The sequence below is a fragment of the Mobula birostris genome, chromosome 1 (assembly GCF_030028105.1).
Source record: "Mobula birostris isolate sMobBir1 chromosome 1, sMobBir1.hap1, whole genome shotgun sequence".
Taxonomy (NCBI): Eukaryota; Metazoa; Chordata; class Chondrichthyes; order Myliobatiformes; family Myliobatidae; genus Mobula; species Mobula birostris.
The window spans coordinates 223,439,273-223,463,949 of record NC_092370.1 but is presented as its reverse complement, the minus strand read 5'-3'; the positions used below and the strand labels follow the sequence as shown (position 1 = coordinate 223,463,949).

General features: G+C 44.3%; 1 protein-coding gene across 6 annotated transcripts in view; it reads right to left on the bottom strand.

Moving 5' to 3' along the window:
• Nucleotides 1-24,677, bottom strand: part of nudt14 (nudix (nucleoside diphosphate linked moiety X)-type motif 14) — a 198,750-nt gene that overhangs the window by 122,564 nt on the left and 51,509 nt on the right. The window contains exon 2 of one of the 6 annotated variants that reach the window (XM_072272433.1): nucleotides 20,364-20,423. The exons of the other annotated variants lie outside the window; for them this stretch is intronic. The gene's annotated coding sequence lies outside the window, so the exon portion shown is untranslated. The remainder of the gene's footprint in view (nucleotides 1-20,363; nucleotides 20,424-24,677) is intronic. 6 annotated transcript variants of the gene reach the window in all.

The following is a 24,677-nucleotide window of genomic DNA, read 5'->3' as shown; positions in this document are numbered from 1 at the left end:
AGATGACTATAGAGGTTCATGTCATAATTGCAGACTCTTCCACAGATGGGTCAGATGGTGGTTGACAGGCTGAGAGGGGGTGTGGTGTAGACAATTTGTGTCTCCTTCCACTGCTTATGCAAGGTCTCCTTGAGGTATGGAATACTAATTTTCCATTTTGAGCTGACTTGGTCCAGACCTTTTCAGGAATCAATGGGGATGTTGCCCATCATCAAAGAAGCTCTGATCAAATTCTTCACTCACCTTCTCTGCTATCTGGTCATCTATCATCACAGAACTAAGGCTATCTGTCTCTGGAAGCTGGAATCAGGCATGGGACTAATCCAATGAAGCTGACTGAAAGTAAGTGCAGTATTTTTTAGATGGCACACAGAGTAGTCATTCCATTCCAATGGCAGAGAGAATGAATTTTTAGAATGATTAATGGGGTGCCAATTAAGTGGGCTATTTTGTCTCGGAGAGAGTCAAGTTCCTTGCTGGAAATGAACTCATCCAGGCAACTGGAGAGTATTCCATTATGTTTCCGATTTGAGCTTTGTAGATGCTAAAAATAATTCACTCATTGCCCAGCCTCATACCTACAATATTTATGTGTCTGATTTCATAGAGTTTTGTGTCAGTAAAAAATAGCTTTATTTACAACATGTACATCAAATGATTAAAAATTAAACGTGAAATGCATCGTTTGTGTCAATGACCAACACAGTCCAAGAATGTGTTGGGGGCAGCCCACAAATATTGCCATGCTTCCAATGCCAACATAACATACCCAACTTACCTACAAACCCTAACACATATGTCTTTGGAATATAAGAGGAAACCCATGTGATAATGGGAAGAACGTACAAATCCTTATACAATAGACAGCAATGGGAAATGAACCCCAATTGCTGATGCTGTAAAGTGTTGGACTGACCATTATGCTACCGTGTCACCCATAATATTGGCTGATGATGTTAAACTTGGCAATAGAAATCACAGATTCCCTCTTGTCAAAGACTGTCATTGCTTGACACTTTTGTGCTATCACTAGTTTATGAGGATAGGTTGAACAAGCTAGGGCTTTTCTCTCTGCAATGAAGGAGGATGAGAGGTGACCTAATAGAGGTGCACAAAGTGATAAGAGACATAGATAGACTGGTAGAGTGGACAGCCAAAGACTTTACCCAAGGTGGAAATGGCTGATACAAGGGGGCATAATTTTAAGGTAGTTGGAGAAAGTACAGTATTCTGGGGGATGGGGTGATGTCAGAGGTTAACTTCTTTTTATACAGAAAGTGGTGGGTGCATGGAACATGCTGCCAAGGATAGTGGTAGAGGCAGATACATTAGGGGCATTTAAGAAACTCTTAGATAGGCAGATGATGATAGAAAATTAGAGGGCTCCATAGGAAGAAAGGGTTAGATTAATCGTAGAGTAGGTTGAAAGGTTGGCACAACATTGTGGACCAAAGGGCCGGTACTGTGCTGTAATGTTCTGAGTTCTATGTTCAATTTCTTCCACAATTTGGGATATCCCAAAGCACTTTACAATCAATGAGTTTGTTCAGATGTATTCACAATGGTACTAATTTAGATATGTAAGGTATCTCTGACTTAAGAAAGAGTATTTCTGGTTGAACAAGTTCAGACAGCAGTGTTTAATGGTGATGAAGCAACCCAGTTACCAAGGTATGCAGTCCACGTTTGGCTGCAATAGAGTGGGATAAGTCAGCAAGACAGCCTTATAAACCAGGATCTTTGTCAACTACTGTTTTGGAAGACATGTTGACGAAAGCACAGCTAACATCAAGCGACAAACACGGGAAAAGATTGTGGGAATCAGAGGGAGCTGAATGGCTTATAATCTTATTCTCTCCTCCGTTGACTCAGTCTACATTTCTCACTGTCTCAGTAAAGCAGGCAACATAATCAAAGACTCCACCCACCCCAGACATTCTCCTTTTCACCTCTATCACCTGGCAGAAGATACAAAGACCTGAAAGCACGTACCACCAAGCACATCACATCTTCTATCCCACTGGCTTAAGGTTCCTGAATGAACCTCTTATAAGATGAACTCTTAGCCTCACAATCTACCTTGTAATCATCTTGCACTTTATAGATCAAAGCTGTGCTGAACATATCCTTACCTTAGAAATTACCTAGGGTTATCCATAGCCCTCTATTTTTCTGAGCTCCATGTACCTATCCAAGAGTCTCTTAAAAGACCCTATCATATCCGCCTCCACCACCGTTGCCGGCAGCCCATTTCATGCACTCACTACTCTCTGCGTAAAAAACTTACCCCTGACATCCCCTCTATACCTACTTCCAAGCACCTTAAAACTGTGTCCTCTTGTGGCAGCCATTTCAGCCCTGGGAAAAAGCCTCTGACTATCCACATGATCAAAGCCTCCCATCATCTTATACATCTCTAACAGGTCACCTCTCATCCTCCATCGCTCCAAGGAAAAAAAAGGTTGAGTTCACTCAACCTGTTCTCATAAGGCATGCTCCTCAATCCAGGAAACATCCTTGTAAATCTCCTCTGCACCCTTTCTATGGTTTCCACATCCTTCCTGTAGTGAGGTGACCAGAATTAAGTACAGTACTCCAAGTGGGGTCTGACCAGGGTCCTATATAGCAGCAACATTACCTCTCGGCTCCTAAATTCAATTCCACAATTGATGAAGGCCAATGCACCTTATCTTTTACCCACCCACCTAACTTATGGACTGTTTGTCCCTGCGTCCATCAGGGGAGAAGCTACATAGCATCCACACCAAGAACCATTAGTCTCAAAAACAGTTACTTCCCCAAGACATCAGGCTGATCAACACCTCCACCCATTAACCACCCTATCACTCCACACACCACTACATACACATAACCTTGCATCAATTTACCTACACACAATTAGTCTATGTACAGTGTATAACAGTTGTACATTGTGTTTTATAGGATTGCTTTTATATTTATAGTTATTTTGCTTTTTTGTATTGTGTTCTTTGTGCTTATTGTGTCTTTTTATGCTGCATTGGATATAGTATAGTAACAATCAGATATAGTAACAATCACTTCATTCTCCTTTACACTTGTGCACTGATAACAATAAGATATAGGAGAAGAATTAGGATCCAGAATTCGAATACATGGCCCATTGAGTCTGCTCCCCCATTTCATCATGGCTGATCCATTTCCCACTCAGTCCCAATCTCCTGTCCTCTCTCCATAAACCTTCATGCCCTGACTATAAACCAATGAACCTTTGTCTTAAATATACCCAATGACTTGGCCTCCACAGCCGCCTGTGGCAATGACTTCCACAGACTCACCACTCAATGACTGAAGAAATTCCTCTTATCTCTGTTCTAAATGGACGTCCCTCTCTTCTGAGGCTACTGTTTGGAGGTCTGTACGTAACTCCCATCAGGGTCTTTTTACCCTTGCAATTTCTTAGATCTACCCACGACGATTCTATACCTTCCGATTCCATGTCAACTCTTTTGATGATTTGATTTCATTTTTGCCAACACTACCCCACCCCCTCTGCCTACCTGTCTTTTCAATACAATGTGTATCCTTGGATGTTAAGCTCCCAGCTATAATCTTCTTTCAGCCACAACTCAGTGATGCCCAGAACATCATACATGCCAATCTGTAAGTGTGCTACAAGTTCATCTACCTTATTCAATATACTGTCTATATTCAAATATAACACCTCCGGTCCTGCATTCACCACCCTTTTCGATTTTGTCCCCCTTTTACACTGCAATTCATCCCATTGACTCTAATTTTGCCCTATCATCAGCCTCTCCTTGCTAGCAGTCTCACTACATACTGCCTCTCTGTGTAAACCAACTACCCTTTCCTCAGCCCTATCACTCCAGTTCCCATCCTCCTGTCAAATTAGTTTAAACCCTCCCCAACAGCTCTAGTAAACCTGCCCACAAGGATATTGGTCCTTATTAGGTTCAGATATAACCTGTTCCTTTTATATAAATCATACCTTTCCCAAAAGAGGTCCCAATAATCCAGAAAACTGAACCCCTGCCCCTGTATCAGTTCCTCAGCCACGCATTCATTTGCAAAATCATCCTATTCTTACCCTCACCGGCACATGGCAGCAATCCAGAGACTACTATCCTGGGGGTCCTGATTTTCAGCTTTCTACCTCGCTCCCTAAAATCTCTCTTCAGGGCCTCCTTACCTTTCCTACCTTTGTCATTGGTGGCAATATGTACCAAGACTCCTGGCTACTCACCCTCCCCTTTTAGAATGCTTATGGACCCAATCCGAGGCATTCCTGACCCTGGCATCTGGGAGGCAACATATCCTTCAAGTGTCTCTATTGCAGCCACAGAATTTCATCTCTATTCCTCTAACTATGGAATGTCCGATTTTGCAATCTTGAGTTTATAATGAGGTGCTGGATGTGGGTTTGATTGCAACCTTTAAGAGAAGTTTGGATAAGTACATAAACGGGAGGTGTATGGAGGGCTATAGTCCAGGTACAGGTTGATGGTTCCGCATTGACTAGATGGGCCGAAGGGCCTGTTTCTGTGCTGCAGTGATTCTGTTAATGCAAGCAAAAGGAGATCCAGGACCTCAATAAGTGGCTACACAATGGTGGCAAGAAAGGCGTTTCTGATTATGGAGCAATGGCACCAGTTCAGGGGATAGATTGAGTAAGATGGCGTATGCCTGGAAAGGAAGCAAACTAATAAATTGGAAAAAGCATAAAAGCATAAATATTTGTGCAAGTAAGAAGGAGGAGCAGCTGGTAAAATCAAAGCACTCAGTGGCAAGATAGAAAGGTAGCAATGGATGAGGTCATCCCACATTTTTTCAGAAAATAAAGCAAAATAAGAGGAAATGAGAGGAGGGCAGTTAACTTAGCCTTTCATTATAGGAAAGAGTGAGATAAAGGAACGAGGTACAATCTGTGATAAAAATAAATCACGACTCAAGAAGTTATGTTAAATACGAACAAAAAACCTCGAGGTATCACAATGCTTGAAATGTGGGAAAATAAACCATGGAAACTTAAAACAATATCACAGGAAAATATAGATTTAATCACACAGAAACTTGGCTGCAAACTGTGCGGTGGTAATAAAGTGAACTCATCAGGTTGCAATACTCTTTTAAGAGCCAGAACAGTAAAACAAGACGAATGGTGACACGAGAGACAGAACCCCTGCTGAAGAGAGGGCAGGTGCACATGACAGGAATTCAGACAATCAGTGTGATTAGAGATCACAGATAAAATGCAGAGATTGCTCCATTAGTGGGCTTAATGACAGATTCCCTCCTCCAACAAACCACAGGATGGAACCTGTGGACAGATAAGTGAGGCGAGTGCAGATTACAAAATTAGCATTCCTCGAGCTTTTAATAACCCGTTCCTTGACTGAGAGACAAGTAAAAAGGGCGGGAAATTCTATGGTAGTTTCTTCTGTGCAGAAATTTGGAGAAGGGTGTTTGAAAGGTTCAAAATGCAGAAGGGTCCTGATGAAAGGTCTCAGGCCAAAATGCCGACCCTTTATTCTTCTCCATAGATGCTGCGGGACCTGCTGAGTTCCTCCAGCATTTTGAGTGTGTTGCTCTGGATTTCCAGCAGCTGTACAATCTCCTGTGTTGAAAATTCAGCAGGCTTGAGTTGAAGATGAATAAGGACAATGAGAACAGTGACAATTAAAGATTAGCTTTATTTATCACACATACATCTAAACATAGAGTGAGATGTGTCGTTTTCATCAATGACTAACAAAGTATAAGGATGTGCTGGGGCAGCCCGCAAATGTCTCCTTGCTTCCGGTGCCAACATAGCATGCCTATGACTTACTAAACCTAACCAGTGCAGGAATTGAAACCTAATTGGTGATCACTGGCGCTGTAAGGCATTCTGCTATGTGAATAAGGACACTGAACAGGTAAAAACCTGTATCATAAAGTCAAGACAAAATACAGGATATTGGATTAGAATAGGGCACATTCCACTTTTTAGAGAGCAGAGTGTGAGTTCAAGGAAGATGGCAGAGATTTAACACTGGAATGTTTTCAGAAGGGGCTGATATATATAGCATAGAGTTAGAGAAGATCAAATACTTAAACCACACCTTTTTATGTTACTGGTTAGAATGTGTTTTCTGCACTAGCAGTGTATAATTCATTCAAAAAGAGAACTGTTAATATAGTGAAATATCAATGCTACATAGAGCGATAGGACATACCAGGGTGTGATCTGTGCTGGACTTACAGGCACTGCAGCTTACAATGTCGTGCCAGCCTTTCAACCTACTCCGTGATCAATCTAATCCTTCCACATAGCCTTCCATTTTTCTTTCATCCATGTCCCTATCCAAGTATCTCCTAAATGTCCTTAATTTTTCTGCCTCTACTACCATGCTGGCAAGGCATTCCAGGCACTCACCACTCCCTGGGTTAAAAAAAAACTATCCCTAAACTTTCCTCCACTCACATTAAAAAAATGTCCTCTGGTATTAGCCAGTGAGAAGGCTAATACAAAAAGGCACTGACTGTGTCCTCGATCTATGTCTCTTGTACACTTCTATCAACTCACCTCTCATCCTTTCGTTCCAAGAGAAAAAGTCACACAATCTTTCCTCAAAAGATATGCTCTCTAATCATGATAATCAAGAGGTGCAGGTATGATATCTGGAAAGCCATCTCTAGGGCAACCAAGATGGTACATCGCGATTCTCTGTGGGCTGCAGGAATTTGTACCAAAAATTCCTCTTAAATATACTCCTTTTGAACTACTTTTGCTACAACCTGCGGTACGTAAATTTCCTCTTTACAACGGACTAAGAAATTACATCAATGATCGTCAGATTTCATGTTCGATGGTTAAATGCAGACCCTTAAAGCGTGGCGCCTTAAGGGTCAATGCCAAGGCCAAGAACGCAGCAGGAGAGGTGGGATTCAAGCCAGGCTGCTACCATCTTGTTAGCAAATGCACAATCACTTAAAAATAAGATTGACAATCTCTGGGCAAGGCTGCCGTATCAGAGGCAGATTTCAATTGTTTGTTGCATTGAGACTTAGTTAACAGTGAACACGCCATCCAGCAAGAAGGTTTTACGATTTTCAGAATGAATCGAACCTCAACTTCTTATAAGGAAAAAGTTGGTAGCATATTTTTTTAGTCAATTCTCGTTAGCGCAAGGCTGTCGAGTTATGTCAACTTCTTGTTCCCCTGGCTTAGAACAACTAACAATTAAATGTAGACCATTCTATTTGCCTCGAGAGTCCTCACCCGTGATCCTGACCGCAGGTTACATATCACCAGCGGCCGATTATAAGCAAGAACTCCTGAAACTGGAAACAAGAAACGGCTTATCCCAATGCATTTCAAATTATAGTCAGTGACTTCAGACAGGACTATTTGAAGAAAACTTTGCCCAATTAACACCAGCACATAACCTGCTGCACCAGAGGTCCCAACACATTAAACCACTGCTATACTACAATAAGGAATGCCTATCGTTCCTTCCCAAGACCGCATTTTGGCAAGTTGGACTGTACAGGTCGACCTTCACTAATCCGGCACCACTGGGACCTGAGGGGTGCCGGATTAGTGAAAATGCCGAATTACAGAAGGACCACATTAAACATAATCAGTGCCGGATTATCGAAGGAACCAGATTACAGGTAGTCAGATTAGGGAAGGTCGACTGTATTCTTGCTGCCCGCATACAGAAAGAGCCTAAAAAGCAAGGCTCCCGAGATCAAGACAACTAAGAAGCGGTCGCAGGATGCTGAGGAGTGGTTACAGGATTGCCTTGAGTCTGTGGACTGGACCTGTTCAAGAACTTATCTGAGGACCTGAGTGACTACACCAGGGTTGTTACAGACTTTATTAAAACAGCTGTGGATGAATGTGTCCCCACGACATCATTCAGAGTTTTCCCCAATCAAAAGCCCTGGATGAACAATGAAATCCAGAACCTGCTGAGAGCCAGATTACAGGCATTCAAGCTGGAGATCGAGAATGCTACAAGAGATGCAGATATGATCTCCAGAAGGCCATTTCTCAGGCAAGTGGAGATTCTGGACTAGAATGGAATCAACGAGGGATGCTCGACAGCTGTGGCAGGGTTTGAATGCCATAAGCTCCTACAAAGCTAAATTTTGCAACATAGGGGACAGCAGAGCTTCACTTCCAGATGAGCTCAATGCCTTCTGTGCTCACTTTGACCACCGGAACAGGGAGGAACCATCACGTACTCCCACGTCTCCTGATGATCCTTTGGTCTCAGTATCGGAGGTTGACATGCAGGCTGCCTTCAAGAGAATGAATCTGAGGAGAGCATCTGGTCCAGACGGAGTACCTGGCCGAGTACTGAAGGCCTGGGCCAACCAACTGGCGGATGTATTCACGGATATCTTCAACCTCTCATTCGGCAGTGTGTAGTACCCACCTACTTCAAGCAGGCCTCAATTGTACTGGAGCCCAAGAAAAGCATGGTAACCCACCTAAATGACTATCACCCAGTGGCACTTCCATCCACAGTGATGAAGTGTATTGTCAGGCTGGTGTTGAAGCATATCAGCTCCTGTCTGAAAGGTGACTTGGATCTGCTGCAACCCACCTACCAAAGCAACAGGTCTACAGCATATGCTATCTTGTTGGCTCTTCACACAACCCTGGAACATCTGGACAATAAAGATACATACATCAGGATGCTCTTTATCGATTACAGCTCAGCATTTAACACCATCATCACCTCAAAGCTAATCAGTAAATTCCAAGTCCTGGGCCTCAATATCCCCTTGTGCAATTGGATCCTAGATTTCCTCACTTGTAGACCCTAGTCAGTTGGGATTGGCAAAAACATCTCCTCCACAATCTCCACCAGCACAGGAGCTCTGCAGGGATGTGCATTTAGTCCCCTGCTCTACTTGCTTTACACCTATAACTGTGTGGCTAAGTACCATGTACATGTTTGCTGACGACACCACTGTTGTGGGCTGTATCAAAGGGGGTGATGAATTAGCATACAGGAGGAAGAGTGAAAACTTGGCTGAGTGTAAGAGTGTACATTACTCTTTCAAACACATCCAGAGTAGACACTGCATATTTAATGAGCACCATCACTGAGCTACTGTTCAAAAGGATAAACTGCAAGTTAGACACAAGAAAAAGATTTCTCTCCACAATTCTCCAAGGACATGCTCAGAGCACCCTCTGCTGTTGTGGCAGAATACTTCTTTACACCAGTCATTCTCATGAGGACTCACAGGCATGCACCAAGGGGGTTATGCAAATATCAGATGGCACTCCCAAATTCCTCAGAGATGTGACTATCATCCAGTCACACGTAGGAACCACAAGAAGCCACAGAGGCACAGCCTGGGGAGACCATGTCATGAAGATAGTGAATCTTAATTCAAAAATGTTTTGATAACTACGATCTAATGAGAAAATTGACGTCAGTGTCCTTTCTGATGTCAGTACCAAGATTTTGTCTGAACATAACAAGATCCAGTGGGTGAATTACATGCATGACACCAGACTTCTGTAGCAAACACTTTACTTCAGGGATATAGTGGAAGGCTCATTCACTGCATCTATATGGGTAGAACTCAAAAAATAGGAAGGGTGCAATCACTTTGATGGGATTGTATTATGGACCCCTCAGTAGCCACCGGGACATTGAGGAACAAATATGCAGGCAGATTCAGGAAAGGTGTAAAACCAATACGGCTGTTGTCATGGGGACTTCAACTTCCCTAATATAAACTGGGATATTCTTAGCGCAAGAGGTTTAGATGAGGCAGAATTCATTAGGTACATCCAGGAGGGTTTCTTAAAGCCATAGGTACAATAGATAGTACAACAGATAGTACAACAAGAGGAGGGGATACACTGTACCTGGTGTTGGGTAACGAGCCTGGCCAAGTGACTGACCTTTCAGTGACTGAGCAGTCAGGGAACAGTGACCACAACTCCTTATGGTAAGTATGGCCTTGTGAGAGAGTATTAAATTGGAGCAGAGAAAGTTATGAGAGCTGTTTTTGGGCAAGTCCACATCTGACATGTGGAAGATGTTTAAAGGCCAACTACACAGAGTACAGGACAGTGATCTTCCAGTATGAAGGAAGGACAGGGACATCAAGGTAAGAGAACCTTGGATGTTGAATAATGAGGCGAAGTTAGTCAAGAAGAAAAAGGCAAAGTGTATATAGCTGAGGAAGCTAGAATCAAACAGAACCCTTGAGGATTATAAAGAAGCCATAAAAGAACTCAAGGAGGGAACTGGGGAAAGCCAGGAGGGGCCTTGAAAACCCCTTTGCAAGTAGAATTCAAAAGAACCCTAAGGCATTCAACACTTGCATCAATAGCAAAAGGATAACTAGGGAGAGGGTAGGACCACTCAAGGTTAAAGAGGGGGAAATTTGCTTGGATGTGGATGATAATGTGGGTGAGGTCATCAATGAGTACTTTACATCAGTATTTACTAAGTCCAAGGACGTGGAGGATAGGGATATCAGTGCTAAGTGTATTGATATGCTAGGGCATTTCAAGGTAAAGGAGGAAGTAGTGTTAGGTCTCTTAAAGAGCATTAAAGTGGATAAGTCCCCAAGGCCTGATGGGATATATCCCAGTTATTGATAGAGGCAAGAAAGAGATTGCTGAGGCATTAACCAATATCTTCATGTCCTCTCTAGCCATAGGTGAGGTCTGGGAAACTGGCAAGTAGCTAATCCTTTTTCTTCTTAAGCCTATCACCCCTACTGGGCACAGGCCACAGACAGCAGCTCACGTGTTCTCAGTTCTTGGCCAAAGATTGATCAACCCCATTTTCACCGCAAGACTTCATTCATCTTTAGGTGAAGATCCTTCCTCTCCCAGGGATGAGGTCTTTGGAGCTACTGTTATCGTTTCTGTAGCACTTATTTTTGGGGTGTACGGGGTGCCAGGGAGGGGCAGCACCTCTGGTGCAAAGACTGTCATACCTTCCGAGGTAGGTCTTCCGCCTTTGATCCTCACCTGGCACTCAGTTCTCATGTGTGGCTCCAAGTAAGCTATTTGCATACAACAACAACCATATCCTGGGCAACGTCTTCAACAGGCCAGCCAAACCAGGTGAGAGTGGCCATTGGGTTTTTTCTGAATGCTCAGTGACTTCAGGTTTGTCTTCCCAAAACATGTGAAGACTGGATTCGGCAGACTGCACGGAGGAAGCTACCAGCTGGTTCAACAGGCAGGAAGGCATTTCCCAACACACACTGTGGAGCGCGAAGAGCACAGCAAGACACGTAGACTGCCCTGGTCATCCACTACATCCTGACCTATCTCCAGTCATCTTGACTCTTGCCTTGCCACTGGATCCAGACAGACTAGTACGAGAGAGTGAGGTTGACAACTTGTGCAACTCTCCCTCACTTTAATCCAACTCATGCACAAGTCACAACATCCAAATCCAAGCCCTGTGGTGATGGGCAAGCAACAAAGCAGCAGTTGAGGATACACTGGAAGCCATGGCCGCAGACCAGCACACAGGCAGCTCAGGGCAACGTGTCATTTGTCATTGACTGAAATTGTAGCAGAGCTCAGCAGCCACGTAAGTGACAGAGCAGCCCTTTTCAGGACCATACTGTTCACCTCTGTAGTACAAGGAAGGGGCTAGGAAAGGTGCCCTAAACATTGTCTACTTCACTCAACCCTGGTCAGCACACTGCAGATGGCAGGGATCCCACTTCAGCAGTCGAAATCAAAGAAATTGAACAAAACTGACAATGCTCAGAATTGGCACATGGAACATGCAAACCTTAATGGGCAATGCCAAGTCTGACAGACCAGAGAGAAGAACTGCTTTGGTGGCAAGAGAACAGGAGAGGTACAAGATTGACATAGCAGCTCTCTCTGAGCCTCACTTGGCCAACAAAGGCCAACTGACAGAAACAGGTGGCAGCTACAAATTCTTCTGGAGTGGACGCAGCAGTACCGAACATCGTGAAGCAAGAGTCAGATTTGCTAGAACCACCATGTCCAAAAGCTTACCAGTCTACTACAAGGATTCAACAATCATCGACTGACCATGCAACTACCCGAGGAACAAATGCAACATCCCGACGATGACCAACCCAGAGGAAGCCAAAGACAAGTTCTATGGAGAGCTTGATTCCCTGATTGCAACTGTACCAAGGTCAGACAAGTTCCTTGCCCTTGGAGATTTCAACACTCGAGTGGAAAGAGACCACAATAGGATGTAGTCCTATGGCACAATGGGGTAGGCAAAAGCAACAGCAATGACTTGCTTCTTCTGAAAACCTGTGTCATGCATGACCTGATCATCACGAACATGGTCTTCCGCCTGTCACACTGTAACAAGACGTCTTGGATGCATCCTTGCTCTAAGCACTAGCATCTGATTGATTACGTCATCTCCAGAAGATTGACAGACACGATGTCAGAGGGACCAAAGCCATATATGCGACACAGAATGCTGGAAAGACCACCAACTGATCATTTCCAAAATTAATGAGCATATCCAACCCAAACGATGTCCACAGGCAAGGAAGTTTGCCAAGAAGCTCGAAGTCAGCAAGCTGAAATCAGGTACTACTGCAGACCACCTGGTTAAAAGCCTTCAGTCACAGCTCACCGATGTTCATCTTGGAAGAGATGTTGCAGGGGAGTGGGCTGCTTTCAGAGATCGAGTTCACTTTGCCTCCTTCAAGGACGTCGGCCGTACAACAAGGAAGAACCACGACTAGTTCAATGAGAATGACGAGGAGATAAAAATTCTTCTAGGGAAAAGCACAGGCTGCACAGAGCCTATCAGAATGATTCTTCCTGCATCTCCAAGAAGATAGCATTTGCCGATACATGAAGAACAGTTCAAAGCAAACTCAGAAAGATACAAGACTCTTAGCTCTGCAAAAAGGCTGGAGATTCAGGGCTATGCCGACAACGTGACTCAAGAGATTCTTTGATGCTATCAAAACACTGTACAGCCCTCAGCCTTCTGGGACCTCACCCCTCCTAAGCGCAGATGGCACCACACTCATCACTGAGAAGGCCAAGGTTCTGGTCAGATGGGCAGAGCATTTTGAATCTGTACTGAACAGACCATCAATCATAAACGAGGAACCAATTGATTGTCTCGAACAAGTAGGCATCAACCATGCAGTGGACTCTCTTCCCCAAGAGGAAGTCAAGAAAGCAATAGGCCAATTGTCAAGTGGCCAGGCTCCCAGAGCAGATGCTGTACCAGCAGAGGTCTACAAAGCAGATGGTCCACATTACCAGCAAACTGACAGAGTTCTTCCTGTCCTTCTAGGAGAAGGGTCAGATTCCACAAGAAATGAAAGATGCATCCATTGTACACCCGTACAACAGGAAGAGAAACTGCCAAGCATACAACTTCAGAGGCATCTCTCAGTGGCTGGGAAAATCTTAGCCAGAGTCCTGCTAGACAGGCTAAACGCTCATCTGGAATGAGGTCATCTCCCAGAAAGTCAGTGCGGCTTCAGGAAAGGAACTATTAACGTGATCTTTGCTCTGAGACACTTCAAGAAGAATGACAGGAGCAGAACAGACAGCTCTACACCTCCTTTGTCGATCTTACCAAGGCCTTCAACACAGTGAGCCGAGAGGGATTATGGAAGATCATGGTTTGGTTGCGCTGGCAAATTCATCACCATGGTCAAGCAGTTTCATGACAGGATGTCAGTCTGCATGTTTGATGATGGTGACTGTTCCGTTGCTTTCTCAATGACAAATGGGTCGAGCAGAGATGTGTGCAGGCGCCCATCCTCTTCACCATGATGTTCAGTGCAATGCTGACTGATGCATTCTGGGACAGCGATCCTGGAATCCACATCAAATAGAGGATGGATGGCAAGCTGTTCAACCTGCGTAGGCTTCAAACCATTACTAAGGTCAAAAAGACGGTGCTGAGAGACTTCCTACTCGCTGACAACTGTGCTCTACGCAAGCCGTGTCCGACATGCAGGACATCAACACATTTTCCACTGCATGTGACATCTTCAATCTCACCATCATCACCAAAACGACGGAAGTCATGCACCAAGCAGCCCCGGATTAACCCTAAGAGGAACCACCAGCTCCAGGCAGTTGACAAGTTCATGCATCTTGGCAGCACGCTCTCAAGAGCAGTTAACGTTGACAATGAGGACAACTGCAGGATCGCCAAGGCAGAAGAGATTTACCAGGATGTTGCCTGGATTAAACGGCAAATGCTATAACGAGAGGTTGGAGAAACTTGGGTTGTTTTCTTTGTAGTAGTAAATGCTGATGAGATGAGGGGAGAGCTGATAGAGGTTTATAAGAGGGAGAGATAGATTAGATAGACTTTACATTTTTCCCAAGATTGAAATGTCTGGTACCAGAGGCATGCATTTAAGGTGAGAGGGGTTGAGTTCAGAGGCAATGTGAGGAGTAAGTATTTTGTACAATGTGTGGTGGGTGACTGCAATGCACTGCCTGTGGTGGTGGTAGAGGAAAATACAGTGGAGATTTTTAAGAGATGCGCAGGTAAGCACGTGAATGTGATGGAAATGGAAGGATATGGACATTATGCAGGCACAGCAGATTAGTTTAGTTGCCACTTGACTACTAATTTAAATGGTTTGGCACAACATTGTGGGCCAAAGGACCTATCCCTGTGCTGTACTGTTCTATGTTTGCTCCAAGCTCCATGAAGTATTGAATGCAATAGGAGTGTTACATTCAATAGACAATAGACAATAGGTGCAGGAGTAGGCCATTCAGCCCTTCGAGCCAGCACTGACATTCACTGTGATCATGGCTGATCATCCACAATCAGTGTCCAGATCCTGCCTTATCCCCATAACCTTTGATTCCACTATCTTTAAGAGCTCTATCCATCTCTTTCTTGAAAGCATCCAGAGACTTGGCCTCCACAGCCTTCTGGAGCAGAGCATTCCAAACATCCACCACTCTCTGGGTGAAAAAGTTTTTCCTCAGCTCCGTTCTAAATGGCCTACCCCTTATCCTTAAACTGTGGCCTCTGTTTCTGGACTCACCCATCAGCAGGAACATGTTTCCTGCCTCCAGCGTGTCCAATCCCTTAATTATCTTATATGTTTCAATAAGATCCCCTCTCAGCCTTCTAAATTCCAGAGTATACAAGCCCAGTCGGGCCAATCTTTCGACATATGACAGTCCCGCCATCCCAGGAATTAACCTTGTGAACCTGCGCTGCACTCCCTCAATAGCAAGAATGTCCTTCCTCAAATTTGGAGACCAAAACTGTACACAGTACTCCAGGTGTGGTCTCACCAGGGCCCTGTACAGCTGCAGAAGGACCTCTTTGCTCTTATACTCAATTCCCCTTGTTATGAAGGCCAGCATGCCATTAGCTTTCTTCACAGCCTGCTGTACTTGCATGCTTGCTTTCAGTGACTGATGTACAAGAATATCTAGATCTCATTGTACTTCCCCTTTTCCTCACGACTCCATTTAGATAATAATCTGCCTTCCTGTTCTTACCACCAAAGTGGATAACCTCACATTTATCCACATTGAACTGCAACTGCCATGCATCTGCCCACTCACCAAGCCTGTCCAAATCACCCTGCATTCTCGTAACATTCTCCTCACATTTCACATTGCCACATTGTCATCGGCAAATTTGCTAATGTTACTTTTAATTCCCTCATCTAAATCATTAAAATATATTGTAAACAGCTGCGGTCCCAGCACTGAACCCTGCGGTACCCTACTGGTCACCGCCTGCCATTCCGAAAGGGACCCATTAATCGCTACTCTTTGTTTTCTGTCAGCCAGCCAATTTTCAAAACATGTCAGTACTCTGCTCCCAATACCATGTGCCCTAATTTTGCCCACTAATCTCCTATGTGGGACTTTATCAAAGGCTTTCTGAAAGTCAAGGTACACTACATCCACTGGCTCTCCATTGTCCATTTTTACATCCTCAAAAAATTCCAGAAGATTAGTCAAGCACGATTTCCCCTTCGTAAATCCATGCTGACTCGGACCGATCCTGTTTCTGCTATCCAGATGTGTCCTAATTTCATCTTCTATAATTGACTCCAGCATCTTTCCCACCACCGACGTCAGGCTAACCGGTCTATAACTCCCTGTTTTCTCTCTTCCTCCTTTCTTGAAAAGTGGGACAACATTAGCCACCCTCCAATCCACAGGAACTGATCCTGAATCTATAGAACATTGCAAAATGATTACCAATGCGTCCACGATTTCTAAAGCCACCTCCTTAAGTATCCTGGGATGCAGACCATCAGGTCCCGGGGACTTATCAGCCTTCAGACCCAACAGTCTATCCAACACCATTTCCTGCCCAATATAAATTTCCTTCAGTTCATCCATTACCCTCGGTCCTTTGGCCACTATTGTATCTGGGAGATTGTTTGTGTCTTCCCTAGTGAAGACAGATCCAAAGTACCTGTTCAACTCGTCTGCCATTTCCTTGTTCCACATAATAAATTCACCCATTTCTGTCTTCAAGGGCCCAGTTTTGGTCTTAACTATTTTTTCCCTTTTCACATACCTAAAGGAGCTTTTACTATCCTCCTTTATATTCTTGGCTAGTTTACCTTCGTACCTCATTTTTTCTCCACGTATTGCCTTTTTAGTTACCTTCTGTTGCTCTTTAAAAGTTTCCCAATCCTCCGGCTTCCCACTCGTCTTTGCTATGTTATACTTCTTCTCCTTTATTTTTATACTGTCCATTACTTCCCTTGTCAGCCACAGCCTCCCCTTAGGATCTTTCTTCCTCTTAGGAAAGAACTGATCCTGCACCTTCCGCATTATTCCCAGAAACACTTGCCATTGCTGTTCCACTGTCATCCCTGCCAGGGTATTGTTCCATTGAACTTTGGCCAGCTCCTCCCTCATAGCACCATAGTTCCCTTTGTTCAAGTGTAATACTGACACTTCCGAGTTTCCCTTCTCCCTCTCAAATTGTAGATTAAAACTTATCATATTATGGTCACTACCTCCTAATGGCTCCTTTACCTCGAGGTCCCTGATCAAATCCGGTTCATTGCACAACACTAAGTCTAGAATTGCGTTCTCTCTGGTAGGCTCCAGTACAAGCTGTTCTAAGAATCCATCTCGGAAGGACTCCACAAACTCCCTTTCTTGGGGTCCAGTACCAACCTGATTCCTCCAGTCTACCTGCATGTTGAAATCCCCCATAACAACTGTAGCATTACCTTTGCGACATGCCAATTTTAACTCCTGATTCAACTTACACCCTACATCCAGACTACTGTTTGGGGGCCTGTAGATAACTCCCATTAGGGTCTTTCTACCCTTAGAATTTCTCAGTTCTATCCATACTGACTCTACATCTCCTGATTCTCGCAAGGGACTGAATATCATTCTTCACCAACACAGCCACCCCACCCCCTCTGCCCATCAGTCTGTCCTTTCGATAGGACGTATATCCTTGAATATTCATTTCCCAGGCCCTGTCCACTTGAAGCCATGTCTCTGTTATTCCATCATACTTACCAATTTCCAACTGTGCCTCAAGCTCATCTACTTTATTTCTTATACTCCGTGCATTCATATACAATACTTTTAATTCATTACTCCCCTCACCTCCCATATCAATTCCTATTTCACTTGACCATACTGTACGATCCACTCTTGAGCTTTCCGCTCTGTTGATTCTGCTGTCTTTCTTAACTTTTCTTATTCTCACATTCCCTTTATCTCCATCCTTATATTTCCAGTTCGTTTCCTCCCCCCCACCACTTAGTTTAAACACAGAGGCAAACCTGCCTGCCAGAATGCTGGTGCCCCACTTATTAAGGTGCAACCCATCCCTTTTGTACAATTCATCCTCACCCCGAAACATACCCCAATGGTCCAAGAATGTAAATCCTTGCTTCCTGCACCAGTTCCTCAGCCACGCATTCAGAATCATTATCTCCCTGTTCTTGCCCACTCCAGCACGAGGAACTGGAAGCAAACCGGAGATAACCACCCTGGAAGTCCTGCTTTTCAGCCTTCTTCCAAGTTCTCTGAAGTCACGCTGTAGAATGCCTTTCCTCTTCTTCCCCACGTCACTTGTGCCACCATGCACCACCACTTCTGGATGTTCACCTTCACTCTTGAGGATTCCCTGCAATCGGTCCGTGACATCCTGGATCCCGGCACCAGGGAGGCAACACACCATCCTTAAATCTCGCCTGTTGCCACAGAAACCCCTTTCTGTACCTCTCACTATGGAGTCCCCTACTACCACGGCTCTGCCTGACGTCTGTCTCCTCAGCTTTGCTTCAGCGCCAATTGTTGACTCGCAGACCTGACCACCTCTCAGGCTGGCATCATCTTCTGTCCCGACAGCTTCCAAGAGGGTGAACCTGTTTACGAGAGGCACATCTCCTGGGGTCTCCTGTACTTCAAGCATCCTTTCCTTGCTCATCGTCGTCCTCCTTCTCTCTTCCTGTATCCTGGGTGTAATGACCTCACTGTAGGTCCTGTCCAGAAAACTCTCGTTCTCCCAGAACGGGCAGACTATTATTTAAATGGGGAAAGAATTCAAAGTTGTGAGATGCAATGGGATTTGGGAGTCCTCGTACAGGATACCCTTAAAGTTAACCTCCAGGTTGAGTCAGTAGTGAAGAAGGCGAATGCAATGTTGGCATTCATTTCTAGAGGAATAGAGTATAGGAGCAGGGATGTGATGTTGAGGCTCTATAAGGCGCTGGTGAGACCTTACTTGGAGTACTGTGGGCAGTTTTGGTCTCCTTATTTAAGAAAGGATGTGCTGACGTTGGAGAGGGTACAGAAAAGATTCACTAGAATGATTCCGGGAATGAGAAGGTTAACATATGAGGAACGTTTGTCCACTCTTGGACTGTATTCCTTGGAGTTTAGAAGAATGAGGGGAGACCTCATAGAAACATTTCGAATGTTAAAAGGCATGGACAGAGTGGATGTGGCAAAGTTGTTTCCCATGATGGGGGAGTCTAGTACGAGAGGGCATGACTTAAGGATTGAAGGGCGCCCTTTCAGAACAGAAATGCAAAGAAATTTTTTTAGTCAGAGGGTGGTGAATCTATGGAATTTGTTGCCACGGGCAGCAGTGGAGGCCAAGTCATTGGATGTATTTAAGGCAGAGATCGATAGGTATCTGAGTAGCCAGGGCATCAAAGGTTATGGTGAGAAGGCAGGGGAGTGGGACTAAAAGGAGAAAATAGATCAGCTCATGATAAAATGGCGGAGCAGACTCGATGGGCCGAATGGCCTACTTCTGCTCCTTTGTCTTATGGTCTTATGGATGAACCTAAGGTCATCCAGTTTCCTCTCCAGTGCTGCAACACGGTCCTTCAGAAGCTGAATCTGGACACATTTTCCACAGGTGTAGGAGCCAGGGGCACTATCAGTGTCCCTGACCTCCCACATCATGCACGCAGCATATTGAATCAGCCTAGCGGTCATCTCTTCACTTCTCACCCTCTCCAACTATGGTGTAGTCTCCTCTCTCAGCCTCTGCTCGCCGAAGCCACTCGAGTCAAAGCCTTCCTACTCTGTCTCCCTCTACTCCGTCACCCACTACAACGTCGCCTGCTCCATCAAACTGCTCTCTTTTAAATACTCCCACTGCCTCACGGACTGACTTTCACACGCTTGTGCAGTCCTGTCCCGATCAACCGCCGAGAAAAATGGCCAACTTCCACAAACTGCTCTCTTTTAAATACTCCCTCTGCCTCACGAACTGACTTTCACACGCTTGCGCAGTTCTGTCCCAATCAACCGCTGAGAAAAAAAAAATTGAGCCAGTTGGCTCAATATAGAAACTTTAGAGGGCATGCAAAGATTTACTAGGATGCTGCTTGAATTAGAGAGTGTGTCTTATGATGAAAGGCTGAGTGAACTAGGACCTTCCTCTCTGGAGTGAAGGAGAATGAGCAGTGACTCGATAGAGGTGTATAAAATGATAAGAGGGATATATAGAGCAGGCAACCAGATACTTTTTTCCCAGGACGGAACTAGCTAATAAGAGCAGGCATTATTTTAAAGTAATTGGGGGAAAGTATCATGGGGGGGGGGAGATGGATGTCAGAAGTAGCATTTTACACAGAGTGGATAAGTGTATGGAATATGCTATCAGGGGTTGGTGGTAGAGGCAGATATGTTAGGGACATTTAAGAGTCTTAGATAGGCACATGGATGAAAGAAAAAAAATGAAGGCTATGTCAGAGGGAAGGGTGAGATTGATCTTGGAGTCAGTTAAGATGTCGGTACAACATTGTGAGCCATAGCACCTGCATAGCTTCTATGTTGAACATAAGGTGAATTTTTTCCAGAGGAAAGCAATATACAATTCAATTAATTTTTCAAACCCTTGAAGTAATGTGCTCACCAATTCATGGGAACCCCTGGCCCATCACCACTCTGACTTGAGGAGGAACATCTGAAGTTTCTAAACCAAGCACAGAAGAAGGCTAAGTGCAAAGATCAAAGGGAGGGCAGAGATCGTAAATGGATTTTTTGCATCTATATTTACTCATAGATGGTCACAGGCTTTTAGAAGTGAGCCACAGTAGCAATGAGGTCATGGACCATATACAGATTATAGAGGAGGAGCTAATCATTAAATTTTTCTTTAAACACATGAGAGCCTACCCCACTGAGAACCAGAAGCCAGCATCCACTGGAGAAACAGTTTGAAGAAATTCTCAACAGTCACTTTCCCCCTGAAATGAGTGTCCTTCACTCCATTCCATAGCACCCAGCTACAAAGAGGCACTGCCTCAGGAAGCCAACATCCATCATCAAAGATCCCCACCATCTGGACCAAGACATCTTTTCACTGCTACCCTTGGGTAAGAGGAACAGGAAAGGGTAAGGTTCAGGAACAGCTACTTCTCTTCAACCATTCAGTACTTGAATCAATAGGCACAACCCGATTCACTGCCATTTAGCAACACTAAGACCATTTGCACTAAAATGGACTTTATTTTATTTTTATTCTAAATGTACAAAATTGAACCTATGGACTCTTCAAGGACTTTTCATCTCCTATTCTTGATATTTATTGCTTATTTATTATTATTTTTCTCTCTTTTGTACTTGCAGAGTTTGCTGTCTTTGCACATTAGTTGTTTGCCCAGTTGGGCAATCAGTCTTTCATTGATTCTATTGTGCTTCTTGGATTTACTGTGTATGCCCACAAGAAGACAAATCCCACATGGACACATCTAACATGCCAAAGAGAAATGCTATAGATGCATTGGGAGGTGAGGACCTCGATACAATAGCTATCACTAAAGAGGTAGTGCTGAGCAAACTTGCAGGCCTGAAGAGAGACAAGTCCCCTGGTCCTGATGGAATGTATCCCAGGACACTGAAAGAAATGGCAGAAGTTATAGTAGAGGCTTTGGTGATAGTTTACCAAAATTCTCTGGACTCTGGGCAGGTCCTGGCAGATTGGAAAACGGCAAATGTCACGCCACTGTTCAAAAAAGGATGTGGGCAAATGGCAGCCAACTATAGGCCAGTTAGTTTAACATCTGTAGTTGGGAAAATGCTTGAAGATATCATTAAAGAATCAATAGTGAAGCATCTGGAAAGAAATAGATCCATCAGACAGATGCAGCACGGATACAGCAAAGGCAGGTCCAGTTTGACAAAATTACTGGAGTTCTTTGAGGATATAACGAGGGCAGTGGATAGAGGGGAACAGATGGACATTATTTACTTGGATTTCCAGAAGGTGTTCAATAAGGTGCCACATAAAAGACTTATCCATAAGACAAGGATTCATGGAGTTGGGGGTGATGTATTAGAGGATTGGTTCACTAATAGAAAGCAGAGAGTTGGGATACATGGGTATTACTCTGGTTGGCAATCAGTGGTGAGCGGTGTGCCGCTGGGGTCAGTGCTGGAAGGAAAAGCAAAAGAGCAGATTATTATTTAAATGGTAAAAAAATTGCAGCATTCTGCTGTGTATGAATCAGAAAAGGTTGGTTTGCAGGAGCAGCAGGCTATTAAGAAGGCAAATGGAACGTCCCTACTCTACAGGGATTGAATTTAAGAGCAGGGAGGTTATGCAGCAACTGTACAGAGTACTGGTGAGGCTGTGTCTGGAGTACTGCGTGCAGTTCTGGTCTCCTTACTTGAGGAAGGATATACTGGCTTTGGAAGCAGTGCAGAGGAGGTTCACTAGGTTGATCCCAGAGATGAGAGGGTTAGACATGAGGAGAGATTGAGTTGCCTGGGACTGTACTCGCTGGAATTCCGAAGAATGAGAGGAGATCTTATAGAAACATATAAAATTATGAAAGGGATAGATAAGATAGAGGCAGGAAAGTTGTTTCCACTGATAGGTGAGACTAGAATTAGGGGACATAGCTTCAAAATTCGGGGGAGAAGATCTAGGATGGAGATGAGGAGGAACTGCCTTTCCCAGAGAGTGGTGAACCTGGGGAATTCTCAGCTCAATGGAGCAGTGGAGGTTATCTCAGTACATATATTTAAGACAAGATTGGATAGATTGTTGCATAGTAGGGAAATTAAGGGTTATGGAGAAAAGGCAGGTAGTTGCAGATGAGTCCATGGCCAGATCAGCCATGATCTTATTGAATGGCAGAGCAGGCTCGAGGGGCCAGATGGCCAACTGCTGCTCCAATTTCTTATGTAACTATCAGGATTGTATATGATGACATATATGTACTTTGATAATAAATTTACTTTGAATTATTTCTTGTAACAATCATGTATAATTTATGTGTTTCCCCTAATTCTGTTTCTATGATGCTGTGTGCCTATAAAGCTGCTATAAGTTTTTCTTTGCACCTGTGCATACATACATGGTACGAAGATAAACTAGCCAAGAATATAAAGGGGGATAATAAAAGCTTCTTTAGGTATGTGAAAAGGAAAAAAATAGTTAAGACCAAAATTGGGCCCTTGAAGACAGAAACGGGTGAATTTATTATGGGGAACAAGGAAATGGCAGACGAGTTGAACAGGTACTTTGGATCTGTCTTCACTAGGGAAGACACAAACAATCTCCCAGATATAATAGTGGCCAAAGGACCGAGGGTAATGGATGAACTGAAGGTAATTTATATTAGGCAGGAAATGGTGATGGATAGACTGTTGGGTCTGAAGGCTGATAAGTCCCTAGGATCTGATGGTCTGCATCCCAGCGTACTTAAAGAGGTGGCTTTAGAAATTGTGGACGCATTGGTAATCATTTTGCAATGTTCTATAGATTCAGGATCAGTTCCTGTGGATTGGAGGGTGGCTAATGTTGTCCCACTTTTCAAGAAAGGAGGGAGAGAGAAAACAGGGAATTACACACTGGTTAGCCTGACGTCAGTGGTGAGAAAGATGCTGGAGTCAATTAAAAAAGATGAAATTACGACACATCTGGATAGCAGTAACAGGATAGGTCCAAGTCAGCAGGGATTTACGAAGGGGAAATCGTGCTTGACTAATCTCCTGGAATTTTTTGAGAATGTAAACTATGAAAATGGACAAGGGAGAGCCAGTGGATGTAGTGTACCTGGACTTTCAGAAAGCCTTTGATAAAGTCCCACATAGGAGATTAGTGGGCAAAATTAGAGCACATGGTATTGGGGGCAGAATACTGACATGAATTGAAAATTGGCTGGCTGACAGGAAACAAAGAGTAGCGATTAACAGGTCCCTTTCGGAATGGCAGGCAGTGACCAGTGGGGTACCGCCGGGTTCAGTGCTGGGACTGCAGCTGTTTACAATATACATTAATGATTTAGATGAAGGGATTAAAAGAAAATTTGCAGATGACACAAAGCTGGGTGGCAGTGTGAAATGTGAGGAGGATGTTATGAGAATGCAGGGTGACTTGGACAGGCTGGGTGAGTGGCCGATGCATGGCAGATGCAGTTTAATGTGGATAAATGTGAGGTTATCCACTTTGGTGGTAAGAACAGGAAGGCAGATTATTATCTAAATGGAGTCAAGTTAAGAAAAGGGCAAGTACAACGAGATCTAGGTGTTCTTGTACATCAGTCACTGAAAGCAAGGATGCAGGTACAGCAGGCTGTGAAGAAAGCTAATGACATGCTGGCCTTCATAACAAGGGGAATTGAGTATAGGAGCAAAGAGCTCCTTCCGCAGCTGTACAGGGCCCTGGTGAGACCACACCTGGAGTATTGTGTGCAGTTTTGGTCTCCAAATTTGGGGAAGGACATTCTTGCTGTTGAGGGAGTGCAGCAGAGGTTCACAAGATTAATTCCCGGGATGGCGGGACTGTCATATGTAGAAACATTGGAGCGACTGGGCTTGTATGCACTGGAATTTAGAAGGATGAGAGGGGATCTGATTGAAACATGTAAGATTATTCATGGATTGGACACGCTGGAGGCAGGAAGCATGTTCCTGCTGATGGGTGAGTCCAGAACCAGAGGCCACAGTTTAAGAATAAGGGGTAGACCATTTAGAACGTAGTTAAGGAAAAACTTTTTCACCTAGAGAGTAGTGGATATGTGGAATGCTCTGCCCCAGAAGGCAGTGGAGGCCTAGTCTCTGGATGCTTTCAAGAAAGAGGATAGAGCTCTTAAAGATAGCGGAATCAAAGGTTATGGGGATAAGGCAGGAACTGGATACTGATTGTGGATGATCAGGATGATCAGCCATGATCACAGTGAATGGTGGTGATGGCTCGAAGGGCCGAATAGCCTACTCC